Below are 18,363 nucleotides of genomic sequence, written 5' to 3'. Positions count from 1 at the left end.
ACCTCATGAGTTCAGAGTTGAAAAATGTAGGGTTTTGAGCTAATTGTTTTTCTGAACATAAGGTCCTGACTTTGGGAAAACAGTTAAAAGTTCAAAAACTTTCAGACATCAGATAACTATTACAAAGCAACGTTAGATAAGTTTCAGCAAGAATAAGAGAATTAGAAACAGATGAGTCATAATTTCCTTTAAAACCCACTTGCATTTAAAGACCAAGGGGCAGGGAGACACTGATTAACCAAATGTGTTCAAGGACTCACTGAATCCAACCTATTTAAAGCTTGGTGATGACATTTAGGCAGAAAAATAGTGAATTCTTCCTCAGCCCCGTTCAGGCCTTGCAAATAAAGCCGTGTTTGGGGAGCTCCTCCCGCGTGTCCCTGAGCCGACGTGACCTAACTCAGGCCATGAAAACGTGGCTGGTGCATATGTCACCGCTTTTACGTGACTTTCCGCATCTCCGGTTAGAAAAGTCACCTGAGGGGCGCCTGGGTGGCTCAGTCGGTTGGGTGTCTGACTTCGGCTCAGGTCACGATCTCGCGGTTTGTGAGTTTGGGCCCCGCGTCGGGCTCTGTGCTGACAGCTCGGGTTCTGGGGCCTGCTTCGGATTCTGTGTGTGTCTCTCTCTCTGCCCTTCCCCCACTCGTGCTCTGTCTCTCTCTCTGTCTCAAAAATCAGTAAACATTAAAAAAAATGGTTTTTTTAAAGAAAAAAAGAAAAGTCACCTGAAGGTTCTCAGAAGCAGCGAACAGAGGTGCCCGTGGCCAAAAAACAACACGGCAGGTTCTTCACCGTTCCCGACAAGCCAGCGCCGCTCACCGAGATCGAGGGCCTGTCGATGGGCTTCCTTCTGTCAAAGGCAGCGATGTGTTTTTCCGCAGTCGGTGGCCACCCCGTATAAAACTGCTCCTCCGCTTACAAGACAGAATAGCGGGATCGGGATGAGCAAGTCACAAAAGGGCGCAAATAGAACACAGATTTAGGAGCAACAGAAGCTCAAGGTGAAGCTGGGGGAACAACGCGGCCAGGAAAACGGGCTGCAAGCTATTTCCAGTGACCGAGGCGGACAGATGCGGACGGACGCGACACAGGGGAACCGCCAAGCCCAGCAAAGCACGGCAGGCCGGAGGGGAGGCCCCGCCCCCAGGCCCCGCCCCCAGGCCGGGGTCGGGAGCAGCGAGCACCCAGATCTGGCCGCTCCCTCACTTGGGTCCCGCCCATCCCGTGTCTGGCTCCGGACCCAGAACGAGACACCGTGGGGAGTAGGGCGGACGGTCCATGCCGCCGTCTGACGTTCGGATCATCCCCTCCCAACTGCCCTCTTGTCCGGTACGGGCCCCAAAGGCCACTGGTCGCCCTGGAGGGACCTCGTGCCCGCATCGCGCCAATCGTGAGAACTCGTGTTTCCTCGACCCCTCGGGGCAAGTCCCGTGTGATTCTGGGGGTACCGTCTTTAGCCCACGACTGACACAGCGGAGCGTCTTGTAGCTTCTGAGCACGTGACGGGCTTATGCCAACTTTCGCGTCTAACACTCCACCGCTGCCACCCACCTACCTACTCCACGCTTCTAAAACCAGGTGGCTCCCCCACGGTCGAATGTGCCCATCAACCGACACCAGTCAGACCACCATGCAAGCCACGGCCCCGCACACATTCTGCCACAGTTCCAGGGGGTCCCACCAGCCTCAGCCCTTCCGGAGCCCCCTCCCAGCTCTCTGGCCTCGCTGGACCCCCGGCTCAGAGGAGGGGCCCGGCCGGTGGGGGAGTGAGGTCCATGGTGACTGAGGCCGTGTCCTGGAGTATATTTGTTCACGCTTTAAAATTACTGCATAACGGACGTGTGTCCGGCGGGTTCTCTGAAAGTCACAGCCCGGGGCCTGGAGCCCCTGGAGCCTCCCCGTCTGTCCGTGGGGCACATGGCACGTGGCCTTCCCTCCACGGGATGCATTTATCACTTCACCCCGGGTGACGCAGGGTTGGGGTTTGCTTCTGTTTTTTTTAATAAAAACAATTTCTGGAACCCAGAAGTCGATTTGAGGGGAGAAAAGGGGAATTTTTTTTTTTTTAATTTTTAGAAGAATGAACACACCTTTGCAACAGGAAGAAAAAAAGGTAGATAGTGATTTGAAAGTAACATGGACTCTTTTTCTCCTCTGGGTTTAGAAATGTTCTTTTAAACTCTTTCATGAAGGCAGGAGAGAAGGAAAAAATGTCAACTATCTGCACCATTAAATAATAATTAATATTACATATTTTTAAATGTTTGTTTTTGAGAGAGAGAGAAACAGAACTCGAGCAGGGGAGGGGCAGAGAGAGAGGGAGACACAGAATCCGAAGCAGGCTCCGGGCTCTGTGCTGACAGCTCAGAGCCCGACATGAGGCTCGAACTCACGAACTGTGGGATCGTGACCTGAGCTGGAGTCAGATGCTTAACCGACTGAGCCACCCAGGCACCCGAAGATATTTTATTTTTTAATTTTATTTTAAAGATATGTATTTTAAAATTACTTCAAAACGTAAGTGATTGAATAGACAGTAACACTTATTAACTCATTTATTAGTCATTAGCTCACAGGTCTCAAAAGGCCTTTAATGTATGCAAGCATTTCCTTCTTTATTTTGCTTTTTCTTCATTTCTTGAGACCTTCTGTGCCCCACGTAAATTCATAGAATTAGCGAGCAGACGTCTAGAAACTTTGAAATAATGAACAGAAGGGGAAGTTATTGATGGATTGGGTATGAATGAAATAGTGCTAGTTAGATGCAGTTAGCAGACTTCCTAAATTTCTTCTATGCTGACCGTTCAAACGATCAGGGGCATAAGTCCCGGAGATCCCATCCTTCTGGGTGCTCGTCTGTGTCAAACGTGGACACAGTTAATGAGAATCACGGCTGAAACGTGCTCTACGTCAGCACGTTGGATTTGCGCGTCTTGTTAGGAACTTACCTGTCGACAAGAACCTTCCCAGAGACCCCCCCATTGTCCTGCGAGGGGCCTGTGGCAGGTGTCATCCTGGAGACCAGGGCTCTGAACTGATGGCCAGGGGAATGTCTTCTTTCCCTCCAGATCGCATTTCCAGGTTCCGTGTGCGCCTGGCTCCGCTCAGCGGCATCAGCTGGCTGAATTCTTACCTCCGGAGCGAGGGGCTCTGGCGTTTCCGATTCCCTCTGCGGTCCTGCGGTCCTGCGGTCCCCGTCCCAGGCCCTCTCCTCCACCTGACTGCATCCCTCACAGGCCGTACACACGCGTGCACACGCATACGGGGAAAGGGGAAAGACACGGAGTTTAATGTTGCAGAGTAAAAGGGAACTAAAAAGACCGATTACCAGCGGTGATATTGGCAGCATTTGGGATAGAATTTAAATTTTTTTTTAAACGTTTATTTATTTTTGAGACAGAGAGAGACAGAGCATGAATGGGGGAGGGTCAGAGAGAGGGGGACACAGAATCTGAAACAGGCTCCAGGCTCTGAGCTGTCAGCACAGAGCCTGACGCGGGGCTCGAACCCACGGACCGCGAGACCGTGACCTGAGCCGAAGTCGGCCGCTTAACCGACTGAGCCACCCAGGCGCCCCTGGGATAGAATTTAAAATGGACTTCATTACCCGCGTATCAAGAGCTACCATGGTGATTCCACTTATTAATACGAAGTTGAATAAACACTTGACTACTTTTTTTTGCCAAACTCTTTATTATTCATAAAATGAGTTTACTCTCTGGGCTGCAAACATTATTTGTTGAACTGCATTGTTCTTCCGTACATGTTTTCACTGATGCTGTGTAGCTGCCTGAATTCCATCCACAGAAAATTCTGCGGAGGAAGAGAAAGTACGGAGAAAGTCGTCTGCCTCATTTCCACCACTAACTGCTTTATCTCCAACAAGACACACTACTGATCTGGCGTCACTCCGAAAAATACGAATATGCCTCCCGCATGTACTCTGTGCCCCAAATGCCGTAATTACAGACTCATGTGCCTGTGCAAAGATCGCGTGTGAGACGCTTTCTTCTCTTTCAGGTGAACGCTGGCGTGGGGTCTCTCCAGAGTGTGGTCGGTGAGGTTTCAGAAAGAAAGAGAGTTCTAGGACCTTGGAGAGGAGGGGCCACCAGCCTGGGTGGTGACTGAGCCATCTCGTGCCACATGGGCTGCGGGTCACGGGGTCTCGGCAAGCCCCCCAGTGTGCTCGCTGGCGGGGCTCTCGGGGCATTTCTCTAGCGCCTCAGGGTCTCCCTCACCCTCCAGAAGAGGGACCAGAGTGGCCGGATCGGATCACGGTTGACCCTGTGCTTAGTAGACGGGCCGATACGAACAAAACAAAGCAAATGTCTTGAAGAAGGCCACACTTCTCTTCTGTTCCCCAAAGGTAGTTAGCTCATAAGAGCAGCAAAGGCGCAAAATATTGAGTTGATGGCCAGTTCATTCTAAGTCCCAGCCACCCCTTAACGTCGGAGGGTGTAGGGTCATTCCTATACCCGCTAGGTGTGATTTTCCACGGCGGTCGGGGTGTGCCCGCTAGGAGAGCGCTGGTCCAGGGTTTCCACGGAGGCAGCCCGGGGCATGTTAGACCTGATGAGGGCTTGACGACTTCCCAAGAATTTGAAAGCACTTGACTTTCGCTCGGTGTTTATTTGTCTGACTCCGGAGGCCCTGGGTGACAGCACGGTCCAGGCGGCACAAGCTGCTGGGAGCAGACGGCCTCCTTGGACATCCTGTCAGAGCTCGGATGAATGCACCTTCTGTGTGGCTCTTGGCTGCCGGAGGCCCTGAGGACGCCACCTCGCGCTGGAGCCCTTGGCTTTCAGGAGACGGCTTTCATCTGGAGCTAGCACGAGAACACGGCTGCTTCTCGCCTCCAAATGGGAACCGCACGCTGGAGCCCGAAGGCCTGGAGAGCAGCGCGGGCTGGGCCTCGCCCTGGCCTGGCGGCCGGCTCCCCCGGGGGAGCTCGGGGAAGGCACGGAGTCAGAGTGGCAGCGTCGGGTCCCGAAGACGACACCAGGAGCTGGTGCGGGAGATGGCCAGGACGCACGCAGAGGGGGCAGGGTCCTGCTCATTCTTTGTCGTTACTATTAAAAAAAAATTCAGTATTTTAAAAATTCATATCAAAAATTTTTTAATGTTTATTTATTTTTGAGAGAGAGAGAGAGAGAGAGCAGCAGCGGGGCAGGGGCAGAGGGAGAGGAGACACAGAATCGAAGCAGGCCCGAGGCTCCGAGCCATCAGCACAGAGCCCGACGCGGGGCTCGAGCTCACGACCGCGAGATCACGCCCTGAGCTGAAGTCGGACGCTCAACTGACTGAGCCCCCAGGCGCTCCGGGAACCAGTTCTCGGTGTTGAAACGTCCTGGCGTGGCTGCACCGCACGTCTGGCTCATCGATGTGCTAGAATCGATGGAAAACAGACCTACTGTTCACATGTTCTGGAGGATTCCAACTCCCTGCTTTCCCTCGGCACTTCCTACCGTATTCCAAAATCCTTCTTGTCCACGAGCCCGGTCTGCAGTCAGCAGGCGGCAAGGTGAGGCAGGGGCAGAGTGGGATGACGGAGGGCTCACCTCCCCCGACCCCAAGGCCCACCTGTGGTCGCTACGTCCACTGCTTCTTTTCCACTGCTCAGCGCCCTTGCTAAAATGGGGATACAAACCCCTGCTCCAGAGCATTGTTGGGGCCTTTGCCTGAAATTATGCATGCAGTCGGTGCTTAATTAACGTTCTCCACTTCCTGCTCAGCTTCCCCAAACAACAGCCACAGCAACAACAAAACCAGTGGTCCAACCAACCTACAAACTTCCTAGAGGCTCATGGGGTCCTGCCCTGTCCTGTGGTCATTATTCTGGAATGTTCCGGAGGCACCTTTCCTCGGCAGGGTCGTGTGAGCACGTGACCCACGTGTGAAGGGCCTAATATCTGCCATTTCAGTTCTCCAATATTAAGATGGTTTGAAGCTCTGTTTCAAAGGAACAGGTCGTTTCCTTTAAATCAGCGAACACCGTGATAGGGTTCTGTTGTGCGGCAAAAGGGGACCCGCATCCAAGCTTGTGTCCAGGGTCGGGTCAGGTGAGCGTCGTGGCGCACCGTCGGAGGACCGGTGTGTGGTGCACGCCTGACCCGGACAGGTCCTTCCAGAGCCCGTGTGACCCCCGATGGTGCCCAACCCGCCACAGGCTTGGGCCGGGAAGAGCAGTTTGGTTTAACCCCGCGCTCACACTTGGTGCGTTTTGAATGTACACCTTCAGTTATAACTCGTACTTCAACTCGTGTGACTGAATGAAAATGTCTGCTTCATGTTTTGGCTCAAACGACACATTTTTTTCCGCTGTGGGTGTATTCTATCGATACGTGTGGTGAGAAGGAGGACGGGGTGATTTGTTTCCACATGGCGTAAGTGTCTCTACACGTGTATATCTGTCCACTCTCGCCAAGGGCACATTCCCCAGGACGGATGTCGGACTAAAGGGGGCGCAGCCCAGGCAGTCTGTTTTCAGCGAAAGGCCACTGAACGTCGAGGCACAGGAAGGTCAGACTGCAGCAGCCACGAGAAGGAAGCGAGGCGCCGGGTACCCCAGACGTGAGCACAGGACGAGGAAGAGGCAGGTGGCATCGAGAGGAGTGTCAACCACAACGGCCTGAGATGCTGGGGTACCAGGTGCGACCTGGTTAGAAAAGGCACAGGCTTCGGGGTTGGGAAGCCACTCAACACGGCGACTCGCACAGGGAAACGTAGTCCAGGCAGCTTCTCGAAGAAGGAAGAGAGTCAGTCCCGCCAGGGACAGCTTTCCCCTTGACCAGCAAGCAGAGGGTCGCGGGTAGCTAGGGGACGATCTGCTCTGCATCTGAGATTTTCCCGGCTGGACAAGACAAGTCCTACCGGAGACTTCCTGCGGCTTCTGTCCTCACACTCGGAACAGACGGGGCTCAGTCCATCAGGGAGCAGGGGCGTGTTTGGTCCGGAGGTGATCTGGAAACATACTATTCCCTCAAAAAGGCAGAGGGAATCATTCAAGTCGCCGATGAGACCTGATTGATCTTAATGGAACCTGAAATGTAAATTTTCCCAGCTCTGCTCCATGGTTTTATACATTCCTTCTCTATTTTACGTTAACAGCATCTTTCCATAGGTTTTCTATGCTCTGTGAATCAATAGGCTCCTAAATTCCCAGTCAAAACACGTTTCATTTTATTTTGGGACATGAAAATTATCTTTCTTTTTTTCACCGTTTCTCTGGCAACCAAAAATGACTCCTTTTCCTTCAAATTCCAAAGGCATAATTTTGGAGCTCGGCAGACCCATTTGCCCGAAGTCTCAGCTCCTGTTCTAAATTCATTTCTTGATCTTGGCGAGTTTCCTTAGAGGATGCGTAGCTGATTTGCGCCATCAGATTATGGGGAATTGAGCATAGTTGGTCTTCCTGAAAATAGTATGTTTCACTTACTGGTAAACACTGTGTGTTGTAGATTCTCTGTGTTAAAGATACAATTCCATAAATAAGTTTCAAAGCATAAAAGAGATTTCTGAAGGAATATTTGTAGGAATTAATAAACCTCAATAACGTAGATGGTTTACACTGCCGATTAATTCCGTTACTCGATGTAATTACTTGTTTACAGTGACTCATCAAGGGGCTTATCATTGGTTCGGTGAAGAAGACGAACCCGTGGCCCAAGAAGACACACGAACGCCCAGGTCTGATCCCTGCACGATTTGTGGGAACCTGAGTGTTGACTGTTCCCTGACTGGTTCTGTCCCTGACGATAATTGTGCTGCTGTTGACCCAATGAAAACAGTGCAGGTTGCCGGTGGTGTTTTCACACGGCCTTCTCGTGTACAGCAGGGCAAGGTCTGGTCCACCATGTGTGACTTGTGTCACCTTTTAAAACCTATTTTGAGAAGCAGTAAAGCTGTCATATTTTTTTAACAGCCTGGTGGATTGATTACTTGGATCGCGGGACGTTCTCTTCATGTGCAAACAGACAGCAGCTCCTGAGCCTTCACTAAAATCCATGTCGAGTCACTTACTCTTGTGTTAAATCTTGGCTGCTGCTGATGGCAGCCTTACTTGCTTCTACAGGAGGGGTCTGGGGAGTGAAGGCAGAGAGGGTGCCTTCAAAAGTCAAGGTATTTCTTATTGAGAATGATCATACTTCCTTTTTTTTAAAATTTTTAAATGTTTATTATTTTTTGAGAGAAAGAGACAGAGTGTGAGCAGGGGAGGGCAGAGAGAGAGAGACACACACAGAATCCGAAGCAGGCTGCAGGCTCCGAGCCATCAGCACAGAGCCCGATGCAGGGCTCGAACTCATAAGCGGTGAGATCGTGACCTGAGCTGAAGTCGGATGCTTAACCGACTGAGCCCCCCAGGCACCTGGAGAATGATCAAACTTCTTTACCAGAACTGCTACAGACACTCGCTGGGAGCACCAGGCGTGGCTAACTGTTGTTAAGTCAATGCTGAATGAACGAGCTTCACTGACTTGCAAAAGTATCAGAAACTCCCCAAGTTGTGAGCCACTAAGAAATAGTGAATGTTTACTGCTCTACTTAACAAGAATATCGAAATCTACCCAGAGAGACCACCGACATCTGTAGGTGTGTGTGTGCACGCACACATATCTGAGACCTGGAAGGGGTGTGGCACTGATAACCTAAGCGGGCGTGACCCTGACGCTACCTGGCTTTGTGATCTTTTATTGGGTTTTTGAACGAATTTTTCTTTCTGAAATATATTTTGCATTGATTAAACTATTCATCACCTACCCAAAGTAAGCATTGGTCAGCAGGAACCATAGCTAACCATTGAGAGAATCCTACACGAGACTTCTTCTAAAGAGAGAAAATTAAAAAAATAAAACTCTCCTTATTACCTTAGGACCAAGGGGTTTTGATGAAGAGGGGAGGTAGAAAATTAGCATGGGTACTGGTTGGTGCCTACTTTTCAGGCTTTGGCCTCTGCTCTCACATGTAAATAGAACTTATTGTCCATCCGAAGTCACCAGCCAAGGCTGAAGTTTGGAGCGGGCTGTCGGGCGGCTGGTGGTTTATGATCGATGCTGGCTCTCTGTCCACACTCGTTTGTAACGTGCGGCGCGGACGGCAGGGAGTCGCTCAGGTGTTTGCAGGGTAGGGGCAACCTCGTTCCGTCACCCCCCATTCCTCAGGACTGGACACGGGACGCTGTGCGGCCCAGGGTTCAGATGGGAGCGAGGGCTTTTCCAGGCCTTCTTCAGATCTCCTGCTACAATTGCCGTTCGCTGCGAAAGTACACTTTGGTGTGAATGTTGTTTATCTCGCTTGAAGAGGCAGGCTCGGGTGTGGCGTGAGATTTGTTTACTTCTTCTTCCTGAGAATAAAGATCGGAGGGAATGGTTCAGGTTCTAGGGCTCAACTGAAAGAGAACCGGAGGCTGTCACAGACTTCAGGCAAGGAAGCAAAGGAGAGTGAGAACTCCCAGGAAGTAGACAAGGGCACATGAAACAAATAACAGCACTAACCAGCCAACATGGGAGACAAAGGAAAAAGTAAAAAAAAAAAGAAAAGAAAAAAAGGAATTTCCATTGAAGTCAACAGGATAAACGTGAGAAAACTTGTGCTACGGAGAGAAGAAAATCAGGTGGGAAGTTGAGTGATCGTTTGAAGATGCCTGTAAAAGAAACGAGAGCATGTGGGAACCCCTTTTCCATGCAGCAATAAAAAAAAAGCAGCACTGGGGCACCTGGGTGGCTCAGTCGGGTGGGCGGACGACTTTGGCTTAGGTCATGATCTCACGGTTTGTGGGTTCGAGCCCCGCATCGGGCTCTGTGCTGGCAGCTCGGGGCCTGGAGCTGCTTCGGATTCTGTGTCTCCCTCTCTCTCTGCCCCTCCCCCACTCACACTCTGTCTCTCTCTCCTTCAAAAAAAAAAAAACAAAAAAACATTTAAAAACTTTTTTTAAAGGCAGCATTGTCTTTAAAAATGGCCAAGTGCACCAGGGTTCGGTCGGCAGGGAAGAGCCCTGCGGAACCTGCCGCGGGAGTCGCGTATCCTGACGGAAAGCTGGCCACCCACCACAACGTGGTGACGTCTGCCGAGGAGAACGTGGCTCACGCGATGGGTGGCTCCGTCGGCCTCCGTGGGTGTGCTCACGCATGTCGGCTGCCTGGCTCTGTGACGAGGAAGGGCGTCCCCTACGATGGCAAGTACAGCAATCTGGCTCTGCTCTGCGTGCCTCACGTTCCGGCGGGATCACACCCCTGCCTTGTCCCCGCCGTGGCAGAAGAGAGCGCCCGGGAGTGAGCGCCTTTCACACCCCTGCCTTGTCACGCCTGAGAAGCGCGACCTGCCGTGTCACACGTAGAGGCACATGCAGAGCCCGGTGCCGGGAACGGTGCGGGAGCTGGTGACATTTTTAGATTACTATTCTGGGGAGACTCTCCTCCGTGACGAACAGCCCGGACTCCGGCAGCTCTGCGGTGCCGTGGGCCTCTTGACACGTTCTGTGTGCCTTCGATTACGGGGTGGACGGTATCTGTTCGCCTCCCGTGTCCTGGGGCCTCAGCAGAGATGAACTCCAGTGGCAAACGGCGAGCTAAGAGCTGAAGCGGCGTCTTGCTGTTTTGCGAATTCTCAGTTGCTTTGGCCGCCAGTGGCCAAGGCCAGTGGAGACCTCACCCTCTGTGACCCAGCAGGACGCTCCTTGGGGACGCAGAGTGGCACGCCCGGCAAGGAGAAAGTGAACAAACTGGTCCTAGGCCTTCCAGAATGTGCTTCCGGGCCCTTTGAAAGACTCGTGTCACCCTTTCATTCTGCCCGGTTCGTGCAGGGTGAAGACGTCCAGGAGGGACGGTTGAGAAGGTTCTCGGTGTTCGTGTGCTTGGAACCTCACGTCTCCGTGGGCGGCGGGCAGGCCGGGGACCCACGCTGTCCTCGTCGTGGCACCGAGCTGGCTTGTTAGGAAGCACGCACCCCGCCGTGGCCCTGAGCACCGGGACCGCCCCCCCACCCCTGGCGGGATCTGGCCGGACCGCTCTCCGGGCGTCCCCCTCCGAGGGGGCCCTGCCGTCTCCTCGCCTAATCTGACCCCCCCTCCTGGACCTTCGAGCCCAAATCTGGAATAACTCTCCGCAGACACGGCCCAAGCGAGCGTGTCTAAAGTGATTTATGAGGCTTTTTGAACCTGCATTCCTGTGTTCCGCCGTTTGCTGCGGGCGAGAATTTTCCGACAGATTATTATGAAAACAGCGTTTCTATCAGAAGCTGCTGTTTTACTTTGTGAGCCGCGAAGCAGCGTTTCGTCGAGGGTTTTTATCAGATCTGCGTAACTTTTACCTCTGCTTCGTCGCGTGTGCACGTTCCCTTTTGCGTGTGCACGTTATGAAGTTCCCTTCATAAACATAACGGGAGTTCTGTATTTGTCATTTCAGCGACATCCCAGGCGCAGACCTGAGCTGGTGACGCCGTTTACGTGTGGGTGCTCGCCCTCACGAGGGTGTCTGTTCGCTTCCTTTGGAGGAGTCGGTGATCCTTAGTCACGACGCAGCTGGGCTCCCAGTGGCCTCGCACGGGCACGAATCACCTCCCCAGCGCAGGAGGCGGAGGGCTGAGATGTGCCACGGAGCGCGCCCGCTCGCTCTGTCCTTCCCCGGGTGCAGAGAACCCCTCCACCCTGCCTTCCCGGAACCAGGATATAGACTTTAGCCCCTTCACACCCTCGGGGGGAAGACTTCAGAAGCAAAATCTGCTTAGCCGCTGCGGTGGAGACGGGCCTCCACCTCTGACAGGGCGGCTGAGCACTAAGGCCTTCCCCCTCCAGGGGGCTGTTGTCTGCTTCCTCACTGGACGCGGTCCTGTCTGGTCCCCCGTCTGGTCCCCCCAGAACGACTTAAGGTGAAGTAAAGCAGACGGGTACGAGAAGACATTCAGACATTGTCCCTTCCTGTGTGAAATGTCGTTTCTTCTAAGCTTGCCCTTAAATCACTGCAGAACACGATGGAAGGAGCTCCAAGGGACACAGCACAAACTCACGAGCCACTTCGTAGGCCCTACCTTTTTCCAGGACAGATTTCTGGTTTGGATGAAGTCACGTTGGACACTAATGTGTGTTCTCTGCTTAGCTCTTGGCGATGAATTTGGGGGAGGATATGTCCCTGTATCATTTAAAATCCTTATAGTGGCAAGATAATTTTAGCAAAATAAGGAAGTAGTTTAAATAAGAAGACTATGCTATGTACTTTTCTGCAAATTTCCTTTTTGTCTGTCACCGCTTTGACTCAGGGACCAATGCTGGAATGGTCTGGGTGATAGCGAGGCAAAGGGGAATGTTTGGCCGGGGAACGTGGGCCAGCAAACTGCAGCAGCTGCAGCCGAAACCGAGCCTGCTCCGTAGGCTGCTGAGAACATTTGGCTGTCGATAAATAAAATTTAAAATCTAATATTCCAAATTGAATCAATTAAACAGCTGGCAGAACCCAGAAGAGTGCCGGAATAGTTGAGCGTATTAACAAACATAAACGACGGGAGCCGTTATTCCAGAAGCACTTGTCAGTGTTGTCAAATGCCACACAGATGCTCGAGGGGATGCCTGAAAACACGCGACGGAGGGTCCAGAACCCGGAGCAGGCATGGGTGACGGGAGGAGAAGGGCGTTCTGGGTGGTTCCCGTGAAGTCACGCGGAAACGCCCTGCTTTCTCAGGTCCTGTCACCAGGCGGGCCCATCAGCAGCCTCCTCGCGGGAGGCTGACCCGTCACACAGCACGTGTCCGTGCACACCCACCCGTGACACCGCTACCCTGAAGAGCGCCACTCACGGCCATCGGGTTGGGTCTCCGCGAGGGGCTTTTCTTTGTGTGTGCCTTTCTGGGGCTCCCTGAGCTCCGGCCTCCTCATCCCCCCAAAGCAGACTAGCTTTGCAGGCTGCCTTCTGGTCGCTGCCGTGCACACACGAGTTACGTTTTGCGGTTACTTTGACAGCGACGTCCTGATTGTGCGCTGGAAGCCGGGCCAGCATGTGATGCAAGTTCACGGGGCCCCCGGCTCCCCCGAAAGCTGAAGCGACGGTCTACTCTCCCACCTGCTAAGGAGAACGGCACACGGTGTGACTTCTTTGCTACTCAGTGTCAAGGAAATGCTCCTGCTTTCTCCCCCTCCCTCACTCGCAGATGGACTTCCTGAGGACATGGGATGGAATGGGACGGAAGGACCAGCAGGAGGCTCTCCAGGGCGCCGTGAGAACGGGACTTCCTGGGCGCCAAGAACTCGCTTCTGTGCTCAGGGAGAGAGAGTGGAGCTGACAGGCCCACACTCACGGGGAAAGCTCGAGCTTAGGTCCTGCCGGAGCACGAGATCTCTGGGACTCTTCCCGGGGGCTCAGGGGCGCAGGGGGGTGGGGAGCCTGAAAGAGAAGCCGGACGGAGGGTGGAAATTCGTAATCTAAACAGAAGATTAGCTCGGCTTCTCCTCCCGTGATTGGGCCACATCCCTGCTTCTGTCGCAAGAGCACGTTGTCCTGAGTGTTGCCGAGTGTAGACTTCTACTCGCTTACCGGCCCGGGTGATCTGAGTCCAAATCCACTGTCTCACTCTGGGATAACAGACCTAAAAGGTGTGCGGCCATTTCCAGGTGTTTACGGGCTCTTGTGCGTCCCGATGGCCACGGTTTTCATAACAGCCCCGAGCTGGGTGTTGGAAGGCTATGTGCACAGAAAATCTTTCTGGCTGAAATGTTTGCAGACCAGACTGTGGTCCAAGTTCCATTTGCACACAGCAAAGGGCAGACTCGGTTTTAATAATCGGAGGTGAGAGTTTCAATGAAACTGTTGCGTTTGGAAAGCACACACGCAAATATCTTGGGAACGAGGCCGGGGGCTCGTGTCTCCTGTCGTCTGCCCTCCCGCCCGCGGGAGCTGGGCCAGCCGAGCGTGGGGCCGAGCCTCCTGGAGAACAGCTTCGGTGCGGCGGGCGCCCTGGCTGCATCTGGAAATTCCGCTGCTGCGTTTTCCTACTTCTCGGAATATTTATTAACGATAATTTTCCGTAATCTCCAAATGCAGCCTGGGACCCTGCGGTGGGCCCCACGGCAGCCAGGGATGCTCGCCTCTCCAGAAGGGGCATCGGCGGCAGTGGCGTGTCAGTCCCCGGCTGCGGGACACGGAGGGACGACCCCCCCACACCGGCTGGTGTGGTCTCCAAACCGTTCATTCGGCCCCCGGTTTTGCTTTTGTCTTAATTTGCATGGTTTTGACTGAAGTCATATGGCAATTCTGAACCTTGAACAAAATCAGCGGATTTCATCTGACATTATTGCATATAGGTTCATGGGGTTTTGTGGTTTCTTCATCAAACATGTAGTTAAATGTTACAAAATGAAACCATAAAAACCTTGTCTAGGAAAAATTCATGTCTCTCCAGAGGCGCCAAATGTGCTTTAAGGCTAAAGCGTTGGGGAAAGCTGGAAAAGGTTGCTCTGAAATTGAGTAAACTTGCTCAGATGAGACATTAAATCTAGCAATTAGATTGTTTTTAATAATTTTGAATTTTGAATAAAAATAAACCGGGAAAAGAGGGCTAGCACAAAACAGCAGTGTCCTTCTGAATATTCCAGACGCCCCAGAGGTCAGATCTGAATACAAGCTTTGACCCACGTCCACGGGATCCTTTGACATTCAGGAAATAAATCAGCATTACCCTCAGAGGTGCTGACTCTCAGCTCCGCTGCTGCTGGCTGCCCGCGCCGAGCTCGGGTCCCTCCTTCTCAGACCCCGCGCTCTCACAACGAGAACTTTGTGCTCCTTGTGCACAACGGAACATGCAGGTCCCAGGAGCTGTGTGTGTCCCGCCTCTTCTGCAGCTAACGTGCGGCAGGGAGAGAAGCTTCTGGACGACCGTGCATCCCAACAGTGGGAGAGCCCAGGGACCGTGGCCGCCTTCTCAATCCTCGTGTCCCTGTGACTTGCATTTCTCAGCTCATTTCATTAAAAAGTACGCCTTTCACTTTAATTAACGGAAAGTACACTTTCCACCTCAAAGGACATCTGAAGCACTACACGCCTATCTGTTGCTTCTCTGACGGGAAACGTGTATTTCACCCCTGGAGGATTGTTCTGGGCGACTGGACACTCCATCGCCGTCCTCCCGGCGTGTCCGTGGGGCACCTGCCGCCACACGCGTCCGTCCCGCTGAGCCCTCCTTGCTGCCGAGACCGAGCGCCAGTGTGGCTGCCCCTCGCAGCTGCTTCCTGACAAAGGGACAGAGTGGACATTTGTGGCTGGAAAATGATAAACCCTTGGTACTGAATACCCAAGAAACCAACTGCAAAGCGATCAAATCTCAGAATGAAATACAACCGTAAAAGTCATCAGCCCCAATGCTTTTCCGACATCTTTGCCATAACATCCCTTTTCCGAAGTAAATTTGGTGAGGAAGGCAGGCTGCAAAGGCATGTGTCTCCCGGCGGCTCCGCTCGGAGGGGCGGACACGTGGAAAGCTGTGGGGCCATGTGGAGTCCTACTCGCCACACCCAGGACCGTAGTTTTTCACTGTGAGGTTTCTTTTTACGACGCTGTTGATTTAACGTTTATTTATTTTGGAGACAGAGTGAGACAGAGCATGAACAGGGGAGGGGCAGAGAGAGAGGGAGACACAGAATCTGAAATGGGCTCCAGGCTCCGAGCAGTCAGCACAGAGCCCCACGCGGGGCTCGAACTCACGGACCGCGAGATCGTGACCTGAGCCGAAGTCGGACGCTTAACCGACTGAGCCACCCAGGCGCCCCACAACGCTGTTGATTTAAAGGTGTTTGCAGATGCTTCTAAATAATAACGGCCAAAGCAGAAATTTTCAACTGACAAATACATTTTGGTAGAATAGGATCAGGGCCGCGTTTCTCTTGAAGAAAGGGACCCTGCCATCTGGGTCCCCAGATGGGACCCCATCTGGGTCCCCAAGTCTGGGACCCAAAATTTCAGAAGACTCCTTTCCTCTTACAAAGTCCTAATAACAAGTCTGAAATTCAAAATGACTGAGATTTATCAGTTCATAGTTTTAAATAACGGGGCTGTGTCCTTGTATCCACAGCGCTTTTTACGGCGACGTGGGACCAGCTCGAAGGGAGCGGAGTGTGAGTGTTTCTGTGTCGCGGGATGACGGGTAAGGGCCATCGTCCTGACCCCACGTCTCCTCCCCGCACCAGTCACGGGTCTGAACAGGCCGCCTGTCGGAGGCTCACCAGCCGTCCCAACGAGCACCTGACCTGGTGCCCACAGACGTGTTGCGGCCACGGACCTTTGCAAGCATTGATCCATTTCCCTCCAGACCCCCGAACCGTTCATTATTCACGCTAATGGGAGGGATGTGTCATGCCTGCGGAGGTGAGGGGACAGGAGCTGGCACTGTTCTGTCATTAAGGGTTTCAATGGGCGGGAAGGCTGAGGGGCGTCTGTCCCTGGGGGAACTCATGACGACACATCATCTGGACGCCTGTGGGTGCGGGTAGCACTTCCTTCCCGGACTGTGCAGATCCGCGTTCTCTGGGCCCAGATTCCCTGAGCGACACCAGGCCGCGGGCTTTCAGGGCCGTTCTGGCTTCTCACCGAAGCAGAGGGTCTGTGATGCGTTTTAATGCCTATGGAATAAAGCCCACGCTTGTAATCATGTAAATTTTCAAACAGAATGAACCGCTTCTCAAAACCAAGATTGAAGGAGTCCGTTCTGATTATAAAAGTTCTTCCCTAACAACAGCACTTGAGTTTTCAGACTAGCACACACGAAGTTCAAATACACGGACGGAGTGGCCTGAGTTGCCGAGAGCAGGACAGCGGCGGGTGCGGCCTTCAGAGCACGTGGGGACAGTGGGTATGTGGAGGCGGCTAGAAACCCCAGCTTCCAGATTTGCTCCTGGTCTTCCTGTTTAGTAATCCGCAACCTCCCCCCTGCGCCCAGACAAGCGTCTCCCACCCACCGGGGACCAAGCCCTCCTCTCGGCACTGGAGCCCCGGAAATCTCCGAGCTCGAGGAGTTGACATCACAGAGAAAACGATGGACCAGACTCGCCAGTGAATCAACGTTGGGAATGTCAGTGCTGTAACGGGAAATAAGGGGACAATGGGGCTGAGGACAATGGGTCTGGGGGGCGGATATGTCCGGGGGGTTAGGAAGGGCCTCTGTGAGGAGGTGACTTTCGGGCTGACACCCGAATTCTAGGAAGACACGAGCCATGTGCAGATTGGGGAAGCTGCACCAGCAGAGGGGACAGCAGGTGCCCAGCTCCTGTGGTGGGGGGGGGGACGGGAAGGGCATAGCGGCAGGAGAGCAAGGGGCCCCGCCATGGCCCCCACCGAATTCAGGTTCTTGCAGCTGGAGCTCGGCAGTCACCGTGTGTGGACGAAGCCGCTGGGAGGCTGCTTGGGGACGTGCTCCGCCCAGGGGAGGAGCAGGGGACGCGTTCGCTCTGCCTACTGAGCGCGTGGTGGCCGCTCCAGGACGACTGGGGGTGGAGAGGTCGGAGGGGTTCTGCTGCTGAGCCCCGTGTGGCCGTGGGGCTGCCGGAAATCTCATCGTGGAAGGTCAGTCCTTTGCTGTGAGGGGCTGGGTGATGGTGCCACTTAGGTGGCACTTACTGTATACCAGACCCCGTCCCGAGAGCCGTCGACAGACTGACTCAGTGCGTCCTCAGGACAGCCCAGAAGACACCATCCCGACTCAACATCGGGACGTGGAGGCCGGGGGGGCTCCTCTGTGACCCCGCCCACGCAGCTTGGGGACGGGGGGTGCAGCGTAAGGTCCACGCCCCGAACAGTACTCCGTGCCTCCAGAGCAATCCTGGCGGCCTGGAGAGGAGGGTTGGGAGGGGGGTCAGCACTTGCTGGGGAAACACGCTGTCCACGTGCAGGTAGGCAGACGACGGCTGGCGGGCAGTCGGGCAGTTGGGGCATAGTCAGGGCTACGGATGGCGGTGTGAGAGCTGCGAGGGGGGAGCCGCTTCGGCACGGGACAGCCCCCAGACGGTCTACACGGCGCACGGTGTGATACTGCCTGGAGCAAACCAGAGTCTGAAAGCGTGGATGCAGGATAATCTCAGTTGCATAAATACATGCACAAACAGCCTGAAAGAGTGCATCCCAATGGTAACAGCGGTTCTCTCTGGGTGGCAAAAATATAAGTGACTGAAATTTCTTGTGTATATCCGCCTACATTTTCCTAATTCTCTATGGCAAATAGGAATTGTATTTATAGAGAACAAAACGGCAGGAAGCATATTTCAAGACAAACGCTGGTTACTTTCTGACAGACACAGCAGAAGGGGAACTGTCGGCACAGTTCCGGCTCCCGACGGCTCCCAGAACGAGCACCCTGTGCGAGCACCCAGGGCCCAAGGGGCTCCGAATCCGCGCA

Source organism: Panthera pardus, unplaced genomic scaffold, assembly GCF_024362965.1.
Source record: "Panthera pardus isolate Hobbes unplaced genomic scaffold, ASM2436296v1 HiC_scaffold_17, whole genome shotgun sequence".
In the NCBI taxonomy this organism is placed as follows: Eukaryota; Metazoa; Chordata; class Mammalia; order Carnivora; family Felidae; genus Panthera; species Panthera pardus.
This window is presented reverse-complemented; position numbering follows the sequence as displayed.